Source organism: Haliotis cracherodii, unplaced genomic scaffold (assembly GCF_022045235.1).
Source record: "Haliotis cracherodii isolate W230 unplaced genomic scaffold, xgHalCrac1.p SCAF_15, whole genome shotgun sequence".
In the NCBI taxonomy this organism is placed as follows: domain Eukaryota; kingdom Metazoa; phylum Mollusca; class Gastropoda; order Lepetellida; family Haliotidae; genus Haliotis; species Haliotis cracherodii.
In genome coordinates this window covers 180,051-199,746 of record NW_027266270.1, presented here as the reverse complement: position 1 = coordinate 199,746, position 19,696 = coordinate 180,051, and the positions used below count along the sequence as shown (strand labels likewise).

The 19,696-nt window shown below is 39.7% G+C and overlaps 1 pseudogene; it reads left to right on the top strand.

Annotated features, from left to right (window-relative positions):
- Positions 1-17,419: 17,419 nt before the first annotated feature.
- LOC139462205 (uncharacterized) lies at positions 17,420-18,406 on the top strand (annotated as a pseudogene).
- The last annotated feature ends 1,290 nt before the right edge of the window (positions 18,407-19,696 follow it).

Sequence of the window (19,696 nt, the reverse complement as noted above, 5' to 3'; positions counted from 1 at the left end):
GTACTGTTGCAGCTATATGTAGGAGGAACTGTTGCAGCTATATGTAGGAGGAACTGTTGCAGCTATATGAAGGAGGAACTGTTGCAGCTATATGAAGGAGGAACTGTTGCAGCTATATGAAGGAGGTACTGTTGCAGCTATATGTAGGAGGAACTGTTGCAGCTATATGTAGGAGGAACTGTTGCAGCTATATGAAGGAGGAACTGTTGCAGCTATATGAAGGAGGAACTGTTGCAGCTATATGAAGGAGGTACTGTTGCAGCTATATGTAGGAGGAACTGTTGCAGCTATATGTAGGAGGAACTGTTGCAGCTATATGTAGGAGGAACTGTTGCAGCTATATGTAGGAGGAACTGTTGCAGCTATATGTAGGTGGAACTGTTGCAGCTATATGTAGGTGGTACTGTTGCAGCTATATGTAGGTGGTAATTGCAACCCTGGTAAGATCCCAGCAGTCAATACTTACCAACTTTTCAGAAAAGTATTTTGTAATAAACTGAACCAAATTAAAAACTTCACAATCCTAAAGTTTTTAACATTTTGACCAGTTATCATTGTGGGCCCTTGTTGTGTATTAAGACAGTAAGGGCCACGTATTGTCTTCAGGTAACACCCGTTTTTGTGCAGGTGAATCGATCAAAATCAGGTGCAAAGCACTATAGTGGCAAAAGTGTTTTTTCATGTGCAACTGGTCACATGGCCATAATACCGCACGTGTTTTCAGCCATACTTGTTAGCAGTCATTAACAAAAAAAGAAAAACACAAGAAAACAAAAGTCTTTACGGACAATTGTCATGCCACGCCTTTCAAATGTGCAACGTGAACGTGCCATTGGCATGTTGCAGATGCGAATGTCCGTAGCTGAAGTGGCAAGGACGATGGGTTGTAGTCGACGGACTGTTTATGATTTACAGACGCGTCTACAGCAAATGGTCGCCCTCGGCCAGGTCGACCATGTCGACCACGTGTGACGTCACTTGCAGAGGATCGTCAGATTGTCTTACGTTGCCTCCGTAACCGATCTTTGACGGCTACATCAACCAGAAATGAACTGTTTAGGGGTAGACTGAGTGCGCAAACTGTTCGAAACCGTCTGTGAACTGCTCACCTTCAAGCACGACGGCCATACTGCGGGCCGATTCTGACTCAAATACACAGACGTCAATGTCAATTGTAGGCACAGCGACACTTACGATGGACTCAGAGGAATTGGAATCAAGTTGTCTTCAGTGATGAATCCCAATTTAATCTTCGATTTGCTGATAGTAGGGCGAGGGTGTCGAGACTCCGTCATGAACGTTACGCCCAGTGTTGTGTACAGGAAGTTGACAGATTTCGAGGCGGAAGTGTCGGGCGGGGGTGCTTTCTGTGGCAATGCACATTCCAGGCTTCTTGTCATCTGTGGCAACCCCGACGCTGCTGCTTACCGCGACCAGGTACTGGCACCAGAACTTCAGCCTTTTTATGGCAGCACATGGACCCGCTTTGATCCAACATGACAATGCCAGACCCCACACAACAATTTTGACAAGGAATTTCCTTCAGAATGCGGGAGTCAACGTCATGGACTGGCCTTCAAGGTCTCCCGACCTCAATCCCATCGAACACGTCTGGGATGCTCTTGTCGGAAGTCTGCGCACTCACGAGAACCAACCACAGAATTTGCAAGATCTTGGCACCATTTTGCAGCAACAATGGCGTCGTCTTCCCAATCATGTGTTCACAAGCATCACAAGGTCCATGCATGCGAGGCATTGTGTGGCAGTTGTCAACGTACATGGTGGCCATACATGCTACTGAACTTGTGTGCCATCAGATTCTCGTGCTTCGGACTTATGATTTAAACTGTTGATGTTACTGCCGAATACCGTAGGTGCTTGGAACAAATTATGGTTACCACCGTTAATTAAAATCCTTCTTTGGACATTAATGATTAAAAATTACCTTCTCTGATACATTTGTCCGTTGTATATCATAATATATGGGATTACTTTTTAAAATGTGAAGTTTTTAATTTGACTCAGTATATATCTCATAAACAAACATCTGTGAAGCATTTTCATGTCAAACACGAATAAACAATTGTTTGGTCTCCTTGCATCTAATTACTGAAATGAATCCTTTTAAAATTTGACTCTTTGGCTGAATTTCATGTATTATAACAATAAATCACACACAGATGAATCCAGGTTATTGTGTTTAAAATTTGATCACCAACTCCTTGAATTGGTAAAAAATTGCTAAATATATTCTTTTAAAATCTACAAAAACTGCAGCGGTGTCATCAAACCCAACAAGCTGCTGATAAATGGTGTTTTGTAATTCGATGGAAGTATGGAATCACACAATGGCAATTTACTGAATATTTTGAATGTACTGTAATCAGGATTGTGTAGGTATACAGGAAGACCAGACACAGGCTACGGGTTTGAGACTTTATTTCTTTATCTATTGACAGATAGACACCCTGAGACACATGTATGGGGAATAAATACTAGTTCAGGATAAATATATACACATATGCTACTCAAAAGAAGTTAAAGAACACCTGATTCTTTAATATGATTATAGTTTATCTGTTATGACATGTCAGATTAACTATGGTCATATCAAAGAATCAGGTGTTCCTTAACATCTTTTGAGTAGTATATATAAATAAATACAACAAATTAATATCACAAACCATTTCTATTACAAAAGGAGTAATTCTAATATCGTTCCTCAGAAAATGTGCACAATTAATAATACTATACAGAAATAATGACATTGTCATCAAAACATTTTAATTGAGGCAACCATCCAAGAACGATAACTTCGTGACAAGACGAACACAAGGCAAATACTTCATACTAACGTACACGTTGCGATGAACGTTAAACAAATTAAATGCTACAGATAGAGAAACTGTGAATCCAACACAATTGCAATATAATGACAGAATAAGAAGTTTCGTACCCTGTGTGTGACACTGGGGTGGAGATTATTCCACTTCCTCTGGAGGAATATAGCGCCGGTATAAAAATAAACTATGTGGTATTGTATAAATTGCTTATGAACTTCATGACGATAAAGTATATGAAATGTCAGGTCATATCATTCGTTCATTAATTCATTCTTTCATTCAACCATTTATACACGAGTCACTAACATTTTTAAGCATATGCGTTATGTAAATAATGCTGAACAGTATTAAACTTATGTTTGAACGCCATTGCACAAAATATACACAACTACACGATTATACATTTAAGCAAACATTATGATGCACTAGAATAATTAATTTACACCAATACCATTACTACTAAGTACATAACATATATACAATCCTTAAAACATTATACTAACCTTTAGATTTGTTGTTTAGTCCTCTGAGATGCGATCGTTGACGTGCTCTGATTGTTGTGAAGTGCAATGGCTGACCTGCAAGTAGTTTGTTGTATTTTAAAACAAGACAATCAACACAAGGGGCCACGCAAGACAAAGAACATAAGACAGGCAATGACACAAAACAACCTGTCACCCCTTATACCTGTAATAGACGTGACAAAGACTTAAAATAACTATAGGCTAACGCTTGAAGATGATACTATTAGAGGTAAAACGATAAACAATCACAATTGTAACAACCTGAAATGACAACCTACTGTAAACAGGGAATTTTTTGCGACCGTTTTATTATTGCGAGTTTTGCGAACGAGACTCAATCGCAAAAATTAAAAACGCAAAAATAAGTATAAATAATACATACATACTTTATTCATTGCAACATGTCATCAAATGTTGAAATCATCAACGAAAACCACAAGTTACTCAATAAGTTAAAAACACAAATGAATGCAGAATGGTCACACAATACATCACAAATGCCAGTGTAAACAGACCAATTAGTTTGTTTGATAGGCATTACTTAGAAGTTGATGGATGACAAGATAGACACAATTTTTTATGGATAACAACTTCTTTAATACTGTAAAAGGCGACGTTTCGGTATAGATCCTTATACCGTTGTCAAGCAAGACTGAATGAGGGACATAGTGCAGAATATATATAGCAAGTGGATGATAACAATAGAGGATTAACAGTAACAATAATAGGTTACTGTTAATCCTCTATTGTTATCATCCACTTGCTATATATATTCTGCACTATGTCCCTCATTCAGTCTTGCTTGACAAATAGGATCCAAGCAAAAGTCTGATACATTAATCATGTATATGTGATTAGTTGTGAGGAAATATTATTACAGTTGCTGGAAACTAGGGGTTAAATGTTGTGAAATGGAAAAATATGTCGAAGTTTAGTGGGGAAATGGTGAGTCTGTTTCAGAGTGGACTATGAAGACAAAAACTGTATCTTTCAACAGTTTTGGCAGCAAAAGTAGAAGATATTCAACAGTTCTTTGAATTTTACTTACTGCTCATTTTGGCCCCTCAAACAACACAATGAGTTATATACTCAAGCATGGATTAACTGTAGACTGTTTTCCACCATTGTGTTGAAACTGATCAAGTTTGATTCCTAATTCTCTACAACAGGTATGTCAGTCTTTGTTTACTGTTTATTATAAAACGAACAAACTGTGGTTCTAAACAAACAAACTAAAATGTGCAACAGCCCAAATGAGGTGCAAAACCTGACCTCCTCCTCTTCTCCCCTCCCCCCCCCCTTCATAATCTGTGATACTAAACTTACATAAGAGGTTGATTTGCATGTGAATAGGTAGGTTGCTTTATCAATGGTTAGAACTTTACCCAGTTGAGTTTAAAGGCATGTGGACCCTGATGTTAGAACTTTACCCAGTTGAGTTTAAAGGCATGTGGACCCTGATGTTAGAACTTTACCAAGTTCTGTTTAAAGGCAGGTGGTTGACCCTGATGTTAGAACTTTACCAAGTTGAGTTTAAAGGCATGTGGACCCTGATGTTAGAACTTTACCCAGTTGAGTTTAAAGGCATGTGGACCCTGATGTTAGAACTTTACCAAGTTCTGTTTAAAGGCAGGTGGTTGACCCTGATGTTAGAACTTTACCAAGTTCTGTTTAAAGGCATGTGGACCCTGATGTTAGAACTTTACCCAGTTGAGTTTAAAGGCATGTGGACCCTGATGTTAGAACTTTACCCAGTTGAGTTTAAAGGTAGGTGGGCCCTGATGTTAGAACTTTACCCAGTTGAGTTTAAAGGTAGGTGGACCCTGATGTTAGAACTTTACCAAGTTCTGTTTAAAGGCAGGTGGTTGACCCTGATGTTAGAACTTTACCCAGTTGAGTTTAAAGGCAGGTGGACCCTGATGTTAGAACTTTACCCAGTTGAGTTTAAAGGCAGGTGGTTGACCCTGATGTTAGAACTTTACCCAGTTGAGTTTAAAGGTAGGTGGACCCTGATGTTAGAACTTTACCCAGTGGAGTTTAAAGGTAGGTGGAACCTGATGTTAGAACTTTACCAAGTTGAGTTTAAAGGTAGGTGGACCCTGATGTTAGAACTTTACCCAGTTGAGTTTAAAGGTAGGTGGACCCTGATGTTAGAACTTTACCAAGTTCTGTTTAAAGGCAGGTGGTTGACCCTGATGTTAGAACTTTACCCAGTTGAGTTTAAAGGCATGTGGACCCTGATGTTAGAACTTTACCCAGTTGAGTTTAAAGGCATGTGGACCCTGATGTTAGAACTTTACCCAGTTGAGTTTAAAGGCATGTGGACCCTGATGTTAGAACTTTACCCAGTTGAGTTTAAAGGTAGGTGGACCCTGATGTTAGAACTTTACCCAGTTGAGTTTAAAGGTAGGTGGACCCTGATGTTAGAACTTTACCCAGTTGAGTTTAAAGGCAGGTGGGCCCTGATGTTAGAACTTTACCCAGTTGAGTTTAAAGGTAGGTGGACCCTGATGTTAGAACTTTACCCAGTTGAGTTTAAAGGCATGTGGACCCTGATGTTAGAACTTTACCAAGTTCTGTTTAAAGGCAGGTGGTTGACCCTGATGTTAGAACTTTACCCAGTTGAGTTTAAAGGCATGTGGACCCTGATGTTAGAACTTTACCAAGTTCTGTTTAAAGGCAGGTGGTTGACCCTGATGTTAGAACTTTACCCAGTTGAGTTTAAAGGCATGTGGACCCTGATGTTAGAACTTTACCAAGTTCTGTTTAAAGGCAGGTGGTTGACCCTGATGTTAGAACTTTACCAAGTTGAGTTTAAAGGCAGGGGGACCATGATGTTAGAACTTTACCAAGTTGAGTTTAAAGGTAGGTGGACCCTGATGTTAGAACTTTACCAAGTTGAGTTTAAAGGCAGGTGGGACCCTGATAAATGATTTACTAACTCAAATATGTCCGTCTGGAAGAGTGTTCCATGCGCCATAGCAAAAGATGTTAAGAGGTAGTATTTCTTGTTACCCTGTCTGACACTCAGGTTTAAGATTATGGATGTTGGATGGCAGCAACTATTTTCTCTCAGGATTTCTAGTGAAGTCACACATGGAGCCTAACCCTAACCCTTTTGCTTAATAATTCAAACCAAATCTAACATACATCATGCAACAAATGTTATATTTGGGATATCTTACAAAGAAAGTGTTATCCCCCAAATATAACATTTGTTACATTTGACCACTTTCTAAATGATATCGTGTTTTCATAACTGTCAGAAATGGGAGCCGGGCCAATTTACACTTGTCAGAGGGGTACACAAAGTATGAGATCTAGACTCACTTTTGTGGAAGCCTCGGTGGCTGAGTGGGTTAGATTGCTGACTTTGTGTGCTGGAGATTAGATGCCTCACTCTGGCAGTGTGAGTTTGAATCCCGGATTGGACAAAACCCCCAAACGTGCGAGAATCTGTACTTGACGAAGAAAGTATAAAATATATAAAATTTGTTACATTTGACCACTTTCTACATGTTCATACATCATGCACTGAAGGTCTTCTGGACCACAATCTTTATTGTATTTATGTACAACACTCAATATTAAGTTCAATATTTCTTACTTTACTTGTGGTGTCATCTGGCTTGAGTTGAAAAGAAGGTGCTTTGCAGCATAAAACAACATAATTACTTCACACAGTGCACTTTGTGTCAATTTCGCTTTATTCGAGTATTTTAGGACCTTTATCAATGTATCACCTTTCTGTGATGTAAATATTCCGAGATATTTAACAAAACAACAACTGTACGAGTTGATGATCGTTAGTTTAACACTGCCTCGTTGTTGGTTTATCTGTAAAAGCAGACTATAGTGGTAGTTGTAGGTTTGTATAACCAGGGTATTTTGGAAAAAAGGTTTTTTAGTATTTACTTAGAATGTAGTTTACGAAATTAAGCTTTTGGGTGAAAATATGGATGCATATGAGAGAAGTGACCGTACAGGGTGAGGGCATAACCCCCAGGGCAAATGATTATGGATATTGCTTCTCTTGAGTGATAGAGATAACTTTTCGTTAGTCCAAGGAAATTGGTAGAATACGGTCCTGCAATAAAGATGTCAGAAGAGAGACAGATGGATAGAACGGGATTGTTAGATTAGTGGTGATCAAGTATTTCTGAATACTACTGCTTGATTGGAATGTCTAAATAACAGGATTGGGTATCTTCCAGTCTGGCAGAGGTATTTGAGGGTATTTGATTTGGTTATATGAGTATGTCCAAGTTGACCAATGACCCTAAAGAGGTAATCAAAGTGGTTCATCAAGAAAATCTTGATGGTAAAACTAATTACTATGGAAATTGGGGAATGACAATCATGACTCATTTCTCATGATGTCAAATGTGATTTTGGAGGGAGGAGCTAAAATTATCATCGATAGTATTTTGTTAGTTGTCCGAGAGTGGTGCGGGGAGTCGGGAGCATACAGCTGAACAGAACGGTTCTCTGTAGTTTTGTTACATATGGCGGAGTTGCTCTAAGATCACCATACCATGCTCATCTCATGAAACAAGGAGCGAGAAGACTTACAGTGAAGTGAGACTGTGGTTCCTGACAGGAGGAGAGTCTTTTCAGACTTTTTGTGCCAATGCTCAAGAGAATTTGTTTCATGAAGACCCACCACAGGAAGAAATCAAGACTTAAGAACTTAGGGACGAACCATATCTTACGTTTATCTGACGATGGAAGTGTGAATGCAGTTCTACTTCAGCCATGCATCCGTGCATACAGGCTTCATTAAGAAGGGTTAGTCACTTGCTTGCCCGGCCTCACAGAGGGACAGTGGCACTAAGGGGAGCAGTTATTGATTATTAAGTGTTGGTCAGTTGCCTCACTTGCAGGGAGGTGGTATTGATTTCCCTTAGTTCGCTACTACACAGGACAGTTTGGAATGGAAAGTTGTAAGGTGAGCTTGACTTTACTGTTATTATCTCTTATCACCAATGTTACAGCTGGTTTGACGCCAATATATGACTCGCTGTGGGGTTGTGATCGGTTTTTATTCAGATGAAGAAACGTTGCAATGACGGAATGGAGAAAGGGAGAAAATGGAGAAAATGGCCCTGAAACAATTACAACAGAATAGAAACGGCCATACATTATATCAGTTATACATTCATATCACAAGTAGCTTATATAAAGAATATATTAATACTATGGTATCTCATAATACATTGTAAATTGTTACAAATTAATCCATTAGTGATGACACATGTTATCACGCCAAGGGAGACAATTTCCCGCCAAATACAACATTTTGCCCACATACTCAAAATTAAAACAATATTTACACATATACCTAATATACACATAATTCCACAAGTAAGCTGACGTACATTTAAATAAGCACGTAGTAACCATCAAAAGCTACATACAAAGTGTACATGAAGATAAAATATATTTAAACATGCTAATGAGCCTTACCTATTTGTGGAATGAGCCATGTAATTGAACGTGGTGACTCACGTCCGATGACCATAGATTGCCTGTTGAATCCTACTGCCACCTTGTTGTTGCCTGTGCGGTGCTGTGATTGTGAGTTGGTTAGATTGGTGCAAAGAAGACTATCTTAGTTTTTTTAAATTAGCCAATGAGAAGTTAAGAATAAGGGTCAGGTGATAAACAACTTTCATCCTGGATCCAGAATGAGGCAATACTCTTGATCCAGCATTATACTTTACATAACTCTGACGTCATAACCATTCAGATGAATGAAATTCATAGGAACTAATGATAAACAAAATCAAATGTCAATCTAATTGACATTTCGCTTAAAACCACAAACATTAGAATACTGCCACCAACCATCAATATTTTTAACAACCTTTTTATGACTTATACATTATTTTTATTCATATTTTACCTTTAAACCATAAAATATGAAACACCATGTTACATCCAATACTTGTAAAATAGATATATACAAAGACACCAAATTATGACATTAAAATACCCTCAAAATGTCACTGCTACACACTACCCCCCTATCAATAAATGACGTCCCCGTCATCTATCATTTATCTTTGACGACGGATAAAAGAACATCTGATACCTTAGAAGGCAATGTGTCAAAAGTTCCACTGGTTGCCAGATGTTCTAGAAATCTTGCTTTCTCCAGCCAGTCTGGTGGTCGACCTGTTTGTGACATGACAAACTCACCACTAGTTTGCCATGCAGGTTTCCGTGTAATTCTGTCTGATCGTCTGGGCCGACTTGGGGGAATAGGTTGCACAGGAGGTCCAGTCCTTGCATTGTTCACTCCAGATGTCTCGGGACTACTTTTAGTCTCTGTTTCAAGATTTTCTGGCATGACGTCCATGACAGTTGCAACATCACTGATGTGGTCTACATCAGCCACATCCGGGACAGTTGCAAGATCTGTGACATGAGCACCATCCGTTGCAATGCCATTGGCAGCATCGGAGACATCTGTGATATTGGCAAGATCCGAAACGACCTTAACATCCATTACATCTTGATCTTCAGTGACTGATGTGGACTCTGATTCTGATGGAGAATCACCAATACGATCAACTTCCACTGATTCAGTTTCTTCCTCAGTTCGATCTTGTACAAAATCTTCAACATGGATTAAATCACCTTCATCCTGTTGCTTCATTTCCGTCAGTTGAACTTCAGCACCAACCATGTTACCTGTGGATGTATCACTGGCTGAAGAGACAGAATCAATATGAGGAGTAGATGAAACTGACAAAATAACCTCGTCATGGTCTTCATCATGTTCCAGTATGTCATCTGGTTTGTCTGTCACAGTTTGAATACTCGTTCTCTTTCTTGGTTTTGGTTTAGGTCTTACGGTTTCCATAGCAACACTTCCAATAGGGAGGAGATGATTCCGATGCAAAGTTCTTATTCGACCCTCTCCATTCTCTGGCTCCACTACAAACACGGGTATAGTGGGATTTGGGTGTCCTTTGACAATGTATGCATCATCCTCCCACTGGTCTGCTAGCTTATGTTTACCTTCGAAGGCAAGGGCTTTTACCAGTACTCTATCCCCAACATGGACAGCTGCTCCTCTTGCTCGCTGATCATAGTTCTGCTTTTGCTTTCTCTTAGACTTCCTGGTGATCTTAGAGGCCAATTCATATGATTTCTTTAGTCTGTCACGCAGAGACTTTGTGTATAATTGTAACGACTGGTTGGCATGGTCTCTGTCAATTCCAAATGCAAGGTCTATCGGCAATCTTGGATGACGTCCAAACATTAAATAAAAGGGAGAATGACCCGTAGTTTCATGTTTGGTACAGTTGTAGGCATGAACTAGAGGAGAAACATGCATCTTCCAATCCTTCTTTTGATCAGGTTCAAGGGTGCCAAGCATATTCAAAAGTGTTCTGTTGAAGCGCTCTGTCTGGCCATTACCCATAGGATGGTACGGTGTTGTCCTCGACTTCTTCATTCCGGTAATTGTACACAGCTCCTCAATCAGACGACTTTCGAAGTTTGCACCTTGGTCTGAATGGATTCGGGCTGGTAAACCATAATGTACTACAAAGTGATTAAGAAATGCTTCTGCTGTTGTACGGGCAGTCATATTTCTTGTTGGAACAGCCTGAGAATACTTAGTGAAGTGATCCGTAATTACAAGGATGTGCTGATAGTTCCCCTTCGAAGGTTCCAAGGTAAGAAAGTCCATAGCAACTAACTCCAATGGATATGTGGTCTCGATATTCACTAAGGGAGCTCTGGTATTTGTTGTTGACTTTCGGCATAAACATCTCTGGCATTCCTTCACCCATTTCTCAACTTGACTTGCCATTCCAGGCCAATAGAATCGCTCTCTTACCAAAGCCAATGTTCTATCCCGTCCTAAATGACCAATATCGTCATGAAGACTCTTGAGAACTTGGGCACGGAGATGATAAGGAAGTACCAACTGTTCTGCAAGTTCATCATCCATGGTAGTCACTCTGTATAGCACACCTTGCTTGAGTTTAAGGTTGTCAAATCTGCGAGAAAGGGATGTAAATTCACTGGATTGCATGTAATCATTTCTTGGCTTTTGTCCTGTTCTGACCCATTTGATGACATCTGCAAGTGTCGGATCACAAAACTGTTCATGTCTCCAATCCTTTGGAGACATGCTCTTCAGGTCATGACCTGTATCACCAACATCTACCGACTCTGAGGACATGCTTAAACACTCAACATAATTGGGTGCAGAAACAGACTGACAGATAGCCTTGACAGATTCTGAGGAAATCTGATTATCTGCAGGCTCTGTTGCATGATCTCCTGGAATCCTTGACAGCACATCTGCATCAATATTTGATTTTCCAGGTCGGTATTTGACATCAAAATTGTAAGCTGACAAGGCAGCTAGCCATCTGTGGCCAGTTGCGTCGAGCTTCGCGGTAGTCAGAATATATGTCAGTGGGTTGTTATCTGTATATACAGTGAATTGATTGCCAAAGAGGTAATCATGGAACTTCTCAGTGATTGACCATTTCAATGCAAGAAACTCCAATTTGTGGGCTGAGTAGTTGTGCTCCGACTTTGACAATCCTCGGCTGGCATAGGCAATGACTCTCTGCTTCCCGCCTTGATTCTGGTATAGAACAGCACCTAGGCCACGTTGACTGGCATCGGTATGGAGTTCAAAGGGGATTGAGTAATCACAGTAACCGAGTACCGGCGGCGATGAAAGTCTATCCTTCAACTCCTGGAATGCTGCTTCCTGAGGATCTCCCCAAATCCAGTCCACTGAAGGTTTTCCTTTCTTGTCTTTTGGGCTAGGCATTAATTGGGATAGAGGCTTCGATATCTTAGAGAAATTCTCTACAAACCGTCTGTAGTATCCTGCGAAACCTAAAAACTTCCTTACATCAAAAGGGTTAGTAGGTCGTGGCCAATTTCTGATTGCTTCTACTTTTGCAGGATCTGGTTCAACTCCATCCTTGGAAATGACATGTCCAACATAGGCAACTTTCTCTTTGAAGAATTCACACTTATCTGGAGCCAGTTTTAAGTTGCATTGGCGCAGGCGTTCAAAAACTTTGGTGAGACGTTCTAAGTGTTCCTCATAGCTATCAGCAAATATGATAAGATCATCAATGTATATCACACAGATTGATAAATGCAAATCTCCAAGACAATCTTGCATGAGACGCTGAAATGTTGCCGGACTGTTGCAAAGTCCAAACGGAAGCCTATTATACTCAAAGAAACCTAAAGGGCCAACTGTAAAAGCAGTGCGCTCCTTATGTTCTTCTGCAAGTTCGACTTGGTAATACCCAGACTTCATGTCCAACTTAGTGTAAAACTTACTGCCAGCTAGACAATCTAAAATTTCCTCTATCCTTGGTAAAGCAAAACTGTCCTTAATAGTGGAATTGTTTAGTTGTCTGAAGTCCACGCACATTCTAAGTTTTCCATTCTTCTTCCTACACAGGACAATGTTAGAAGCCCAAGGACTATGTGATCTACGTATAACTCCACATGCTAGCAACTGTCTAAGATGATCTTTCACCTCTTGAAACATGGCTGGGGGAATACGTCGATGCCTTTGTTTAAAAGGAGTTTTATCCATTAACTCGATACGATGTTGTACTGCAGTTGAATGACCAAGATCTAATTCCCCACTTGAAAAGACATCAATGTACTTTGAGATAAGTTTAACACCTTTATCTAGTTCTTCGGGGGTAAGTCCTTTATCATTGACATCAATAAGGCTCAAAATAGACTCAGTATTGTATGACTGACTCAGCTTGGACTCTTCTACAGATACTGGTTGAATTTCACAGAGTACAGCTCTGGGTGGAATAACAACAGTACGAGTGGTAACATTTGACAAGTGCACCTGGATTGGATCCTGCTTCCTATACTTGTACAACATAAGTGAAGGAGAAACATCGATGTCTGATGGAATAGTTGAACTCTGACATGACTGTAGTGTACCAAGAGCTTGAGGATAACTGATTTCCTTGTCAACATAACCCTGGATAATGACTTGTGAATTTGGTGGAATAACTATGTTCCTGTCTTCAGCATTCTTGACCAGTCCTAACCTCCAATCATTCTTCGCTAGCTCCTTCTCACTAATGACCATATTCCTAAATGTCAAATACCATGGGGTATGAAGTGATGCTTTCTGAAGAAATCTAGTACCCACTGTTGCCTTACATCTCTCCATCAAAGATGACAAGATATTAGTACCCAACAAGATTGGCACTGACAAGTTATATCTACTGTCTGTGACAACTAATAGTAAACAAGGCAAAGTGTCCATTGAATCAAGGCCTGGGGCTAACAACTCACTCTCAATATACCCTAGGTATGGCAATGTTCCACCATCTGCGCACTCTATGTCCAAAATACGGTCAAGTTGATGCATTGGAAGATGAGATAATTGATGCCTGTAGAATGATTCACTAACAGTAGACACTGTGGAACCTGTATCAAGTAAAGCTTTGCATACTTTACCTCCCACTGTGACACTGGCTTCATTCGCTTTCCCGATCAATCCTTCTGGAGTTGTGGTAGGCGTTGTCTCTGGTTTGCTTGTGGATTGGCCCATGAATCGCCTGCCTCCATGGGCCTGTGCATGTTTAAAGTCCAGTTGTGGTCCATGATAACCCTACATCCACGCCACAAATGACCTATCTGTCCACATTTCCAACAGACAATACCCTGCCTACCATCTGGAGGAACAGCTCCCTGATAAGGTAAGTGTGAAGGACCATATGTAGGATGACCTCTAGCGCTGAACTGACCCCGTCCATTATTGTTCCAATGAGACATATTAGATCTGCCACGAATAGAAAATGAGCCACGATCTGATCTGCCTCCTCCTCTAGTTCCTGAAGGAGATGGCGTGGGAGTGAGAGTGGGAATGTCAGCTAATTGCCTTTTAATGGCACCAAACTCTGCTGTTAATTGTTGAACCATACCCTTCAATTCCTGGTAATCACTGTCAGATTTAGCAGCCATTTTAGAAGGAATTGGCTTCTTTAAAGATTCTAGGGGCTTCCTCTGATTCAACTCAAATTCAATCCTTCTAATCGCTACACGCAACTTATCAAAGTCCTCAATAGCATCGTACTTGTGGCCAGATACATCCTTCAAATTTGGTTTAAGACCTTGCCAGAAAACACTCCTGAGGGCTTGGTTAGTCTCACTAGGTGATGACTTACTACTCTGTCTAGCCTTAGCATATAGGTCTTCAAGTCGGCAACCCCAAGAAGAAACATCTTCTTCTGCCATCTGTTTGGCACTATAAAACCTTGCCATCAGGGATTCACTTTCCTCACAGCTGCCATAAACACTTGTAAGTTTAGCTAACACGGAATCAAGGGAAGACTGCGGACCTAAAAGTGAAGCAGCTTTACCAGCTTTACCCTTCAGAGAGCGCCTAACAGCCTCAAATATGACATGTTTAGGATAAGCACTCTCAGCCAAGAGACACTCTACCTCATAGCGCCATAAATCATAAGAAGCCTCACCCTTACCAGCTTCACCAAAGAAAGATGACAACTTAGGAGTCTGACTTAAAGTGACTACAGATTTACTAATGTCTGCCTGAGTAACAGGAGTAAACTGAGGACCTTTACTCTCTAATGGGTTAGCATCTGATTGAAAAGCCTTAGTAACCACAGAACCTTTGTTACCCCATGTACCATCAGAATCAGCCTGAATACCACCGGGCAATTTCCCTACCGACTGCAAATAGGAAACCATCCAATCCTGAAAATGTTCAGGGCTATCTACCACAGGTACTACACCCATCTGCTTCAAAGTATCGCTAAGTCCAGTGAGACTAAGCTCGCCTACATCTGACTCTAAGGCTGGCATGATATCAGACCCTGGTTGCTCCTTCTGTTCTGGATCCTCCTCCTTGATACCTGCAAATCCCTCCATGTCTTATAGACCTAACTGCCCAACTACAAAACTAAGTACCAGTACACTTATCCAAACACCACTAAAAGCCGTCTACAACGCAAAACAAATGCTGCATGGGAGTTAACTTAAAACTTAGGTGTGCTGTACCAACTAAAGGGTTAGTTGAGTGATGAGTGCCTAAACAAGAAGAGTAAATGGGCAACAACAAGTATAATATTGGGTGCCTTGAAACTAAACTGTATTATTACCTAGTTGAGATTGGATAAATAATTAAATTGACTAAGTACTATTTAGGTAATTTAGTTAATATAAAACCAAGTTTGTTTTGATATACTAATTAAAGTGTAATTAAAGTGTACCTATATGTAACTATATAACTGACTAAGACCTAACACAACACAGGGACTACACACCAGTGACCAAATTCATCATTCAATCACACATGTCACAATGTAACCATACGCATACCACACATAACAAAGGCAAAAAAACGAACCTATAAAATAAACATGGGCAATATGAGATCAATCAGGGCAACTACTAAATTCATTTTTTGTTTCACAACCCGTAGATACACAAATATCACAGTCTTCAGATACAATGTAAATATATATAAAAGTCAGACAATATAAAATATCACAGAATCAGTAAATGTCCAATACACCATGTCAATCTGTAATGTTCACTGGATCCCTGCTGTACGTTAAAAGTTCAATGCTGTAAAATGTTCACATGATTGTATAAACAATCTATTGATCCAGTGTTCATGGTGAGTTCAGCAAAGTAGCATTATCACAGCACGCTAATTAAAACAGGCAAAATAGATATCACAAGGCAAAGACAGGTAACTCACAGCAAGGCAGATCACATGATGTAAACAAGTCAACTTCCGGTCATCATCAGATCAACATCCGGTCAACATCAGATCAACTTCCGGTCAACATCAGATCAACTTCCGGTCAACATCAGATCAACTTCCGGTCACCATCAGGTGCAGATCCTATCTGAATAATTTCCTCACTGGGGGCTCCAAATGTTACAGCTGGTTTGACGCCAATATATGACTCGCTGTGGGGTTGTGATCGGTTTTTATTCAGATGAAGAAACGTTGCAATGACGGAATGGAGAAAGGGAGAAAATGGAGAAAATGGCCCTGAAACAATTACAACAGAATAGAAACGGCCATACATTATATCAGTTATACATTCATATCACAAGTAGCTTATATAAAGAATATATTAATACTATGGTATCTCATAATACATTGTAAATTGTTACAAATTAATCCATTAGTGATGACACATGTTATCACGCCAAGGGAGACAATTTCCCGCCAAATACAACATTTTGCCCACATACTCAAAATTAAAACAATATTTACACATATACCTAATATACACATAATTCCACAAGTAAGCTGACGTACATTTAAATAAGCACGTAGTAACCATCAAAAGCTACATACAAAGTGTACATGAAGATAAAATATATTTAAACATGCTAATGAGCCTTACCTATTTGTGGAATGAGCCATGTAATTGAACGTGGTGACTCACGTCCGATGACCATAGATTGCCTGTTGAATCCTACTGCCACCTTGTTGTTGCCTGTGCGGTGCTGTGATTGTGAGTTGGTTAGATTGGTGCAAAGAAGACTATCTTAGTTTTTTTAAATTAGCCAATGAGAAGTTAAGAATAAGGGTCAGGTGATAAACAACTTTCATCCTGGATCCAGAATGAGGCAATACTCTTGATCCAGCATTATACTTTACATAACTCTGACGTCATAACCATTCAGATGAATGAAATTCATAGGAACTAATGATAAACAAAATCAAATGTCAATCTAATTGACATTTCGCTTAAAACCACAAACATTAGAATACTGCCACCAACCATCAATATTTTTAACAACCTTTTTATGACTTATACATTATTTTTATTCATATTTTACCTTTAAACCATAAAATATGAAACACCATGTTACATCCAATACTTGTAAAATAGATATATACAAAGACACCAAATTATGACATTAAAATACCCTCAAAATGTCACTGCTACACCAACACTGAGCTCGAGAAGTCTTGAAATTCTGACATGAAGTTGGACATTCACATATTGTCAGAGAAGAACTAGATGACTCAAAATGTTTCATGACAATGAAAATTGTTCTGGCTCTGATATTACAGAGACAAATGACAGTATATTTTCAGGAGGACTTGGAAATAAGGACAAATTAGACAAGAGTTTTGCTGCTTTAGCAAGGGCTTTTTCCCTAAGTCAGTTTTCTCTTGAGAAATTCAATGGAAGTGATCCAGAAATTGCATGATCATGGTTAAACAGATATGAGAACTTTACTTCTTTACATATTTACTCAGAAGAATGGACAAAGACAGCATTTAGTTTATGGTTAGACAAAAATGCTTTAAAGTGGCATGAAGCTCAGGACTTTAGTGAAAATTCCTGGAATGAGGTGAAGGCAGCTTTCCTTGCAAGGTACAAACTAAGTTCAGCAAAAAGATATGAAAGACTAGACAAGCTTTATAATAGGAAACAGAAACAGTCTGATGATTTTGAGGATTTTCTTCAAGAATTGCAATATGAGGCAAAACGTCATCATATACTGGACGACAACTTTCTCATGGATGCCGTCATTAGGAATTCTCAACCTCACATTAAACAGTTCATTTTGACAAGATTGCATGAGACCAAGGATCAAGTCCTGGAAAGTGCAAGAATAGCAGATGCTGCATTTGGACTGGCCACATCAGAGAATGACAGACTTGTGTCTGTTATACAGGAGCTCGTTGGACAAGTATCCTTATTGACCAGTGCTGAAAATACTCGAACAGGAGGGAACTTTTCATACGAGCATCAGGATGACTCTATGTACAGAAAGCAGTACATTAAATCTGCGACTGAGTGTACTGATGACCAACAACCAGTGAAGAATGTGACACAAACATTCCATCAACATCACAGAAGTGGTTGTGCATCAATACATGTTGATATCAGGGACATGAGTGACAATGATGTGCCCTGTGGACAAAACTGGAGCCCTGCTCCAAGGAATATGAACACCGAGGAGCATAGGGTGTCACGACCACAATTATGGAACATTTGTGGACAATGAGGTAGGACACATTTTAGTATGTCTGAGAGTCTTGCGAGATCTATGCAACGTTTTCAATGCTGTAGGATAGGCCACCTAAGCAGATTCTGTTTTTCTAATTAAACCAAATGTGTGCAAGGGTTAACAGGGGCAGTGCTACATGAAGATTTGTGGCTGCTGCCAATATAGCAAATATTGATTTTGATAATGTCGATAACATCATAGGCCACACTTTTACAATGAGAAATAATACCGAACCAGATCATAGAAATGATAAGTGATTTGAGCGAGATTGTTGTCTTGACATGTAGTATGGGCTTATCTCACAGCAGTATTAGGGTTAAGATATTTGGAAAGCCTTACAGTGCCCTATGTGACTCAGGTGAAACTTTGAGCTGTATGTATTCAAATGTATTCTCATCTATTGGAGGTGAGTGTAGATTTCCTATAACTAAAATGAGGTGCAAGGTCATTGGTTGTGCAGATGGGAAACCGTTAAATGTGTTTGGTGTGTCTACAATTCCTCTTACAGATAGTCAGCTATGTGTTGTACAGGACTTTCAGGTCTTTTTGCCTTATCAATTGATGTGTTGTTAGGCTTAGATTTCTTGAGAAGCCAGAAGGATAAAGTTGATATTAGCGATAATAGGTTGACTTTGTAGGATGGACTAACAGACAAATTTCATTGCCTATTCAGATTAATACCAACCTTGTTACATGTATATGTGATGTGGTACCACCACCACCACACGATGAAACTTTGTTGCCGGTGTACATTAAGTTAGGCGTTGTTGAGCCGATTGAGTCTATTGCAGAATGGTTACATGTGTGAGGTGCTAGATATCTCACTTCATCTGTCAATCAAGTACCATTGTTTAGGTTGATGAACCCTGCTAGTTCAGAGATTAAGTTAGCAATAGGTGTCATTGAAGAAGTCGATATTGCCAATGTGTATGGAGAGTTAGGAGACAGTGAGAACACACATACCATGCCTATCACCACAGGTGACAAAGCATTCAACCATGTTGATATTGACGGGACTCATTGATTGACGGGAATATGGATATCCAAATATGAAATGGGAGTTGATAAGTCGTAGAGGAATGCGATACCAAGTCCGAGTGTCTCGAAAAGAGAAGGGGTCCTAAGTGAATTTGTCAATTCAGAAATTGTGGAGAATTTCCATGTCAGAAGAACAATGACAGGGAAAGTGAAGAAAGAAAACAACAACAAGTAAACAATAGAACTGCACGTAAGGAAGTGTGACAATCATATAGGTATATGATATACGGAGGATATGTAGATCCAAGG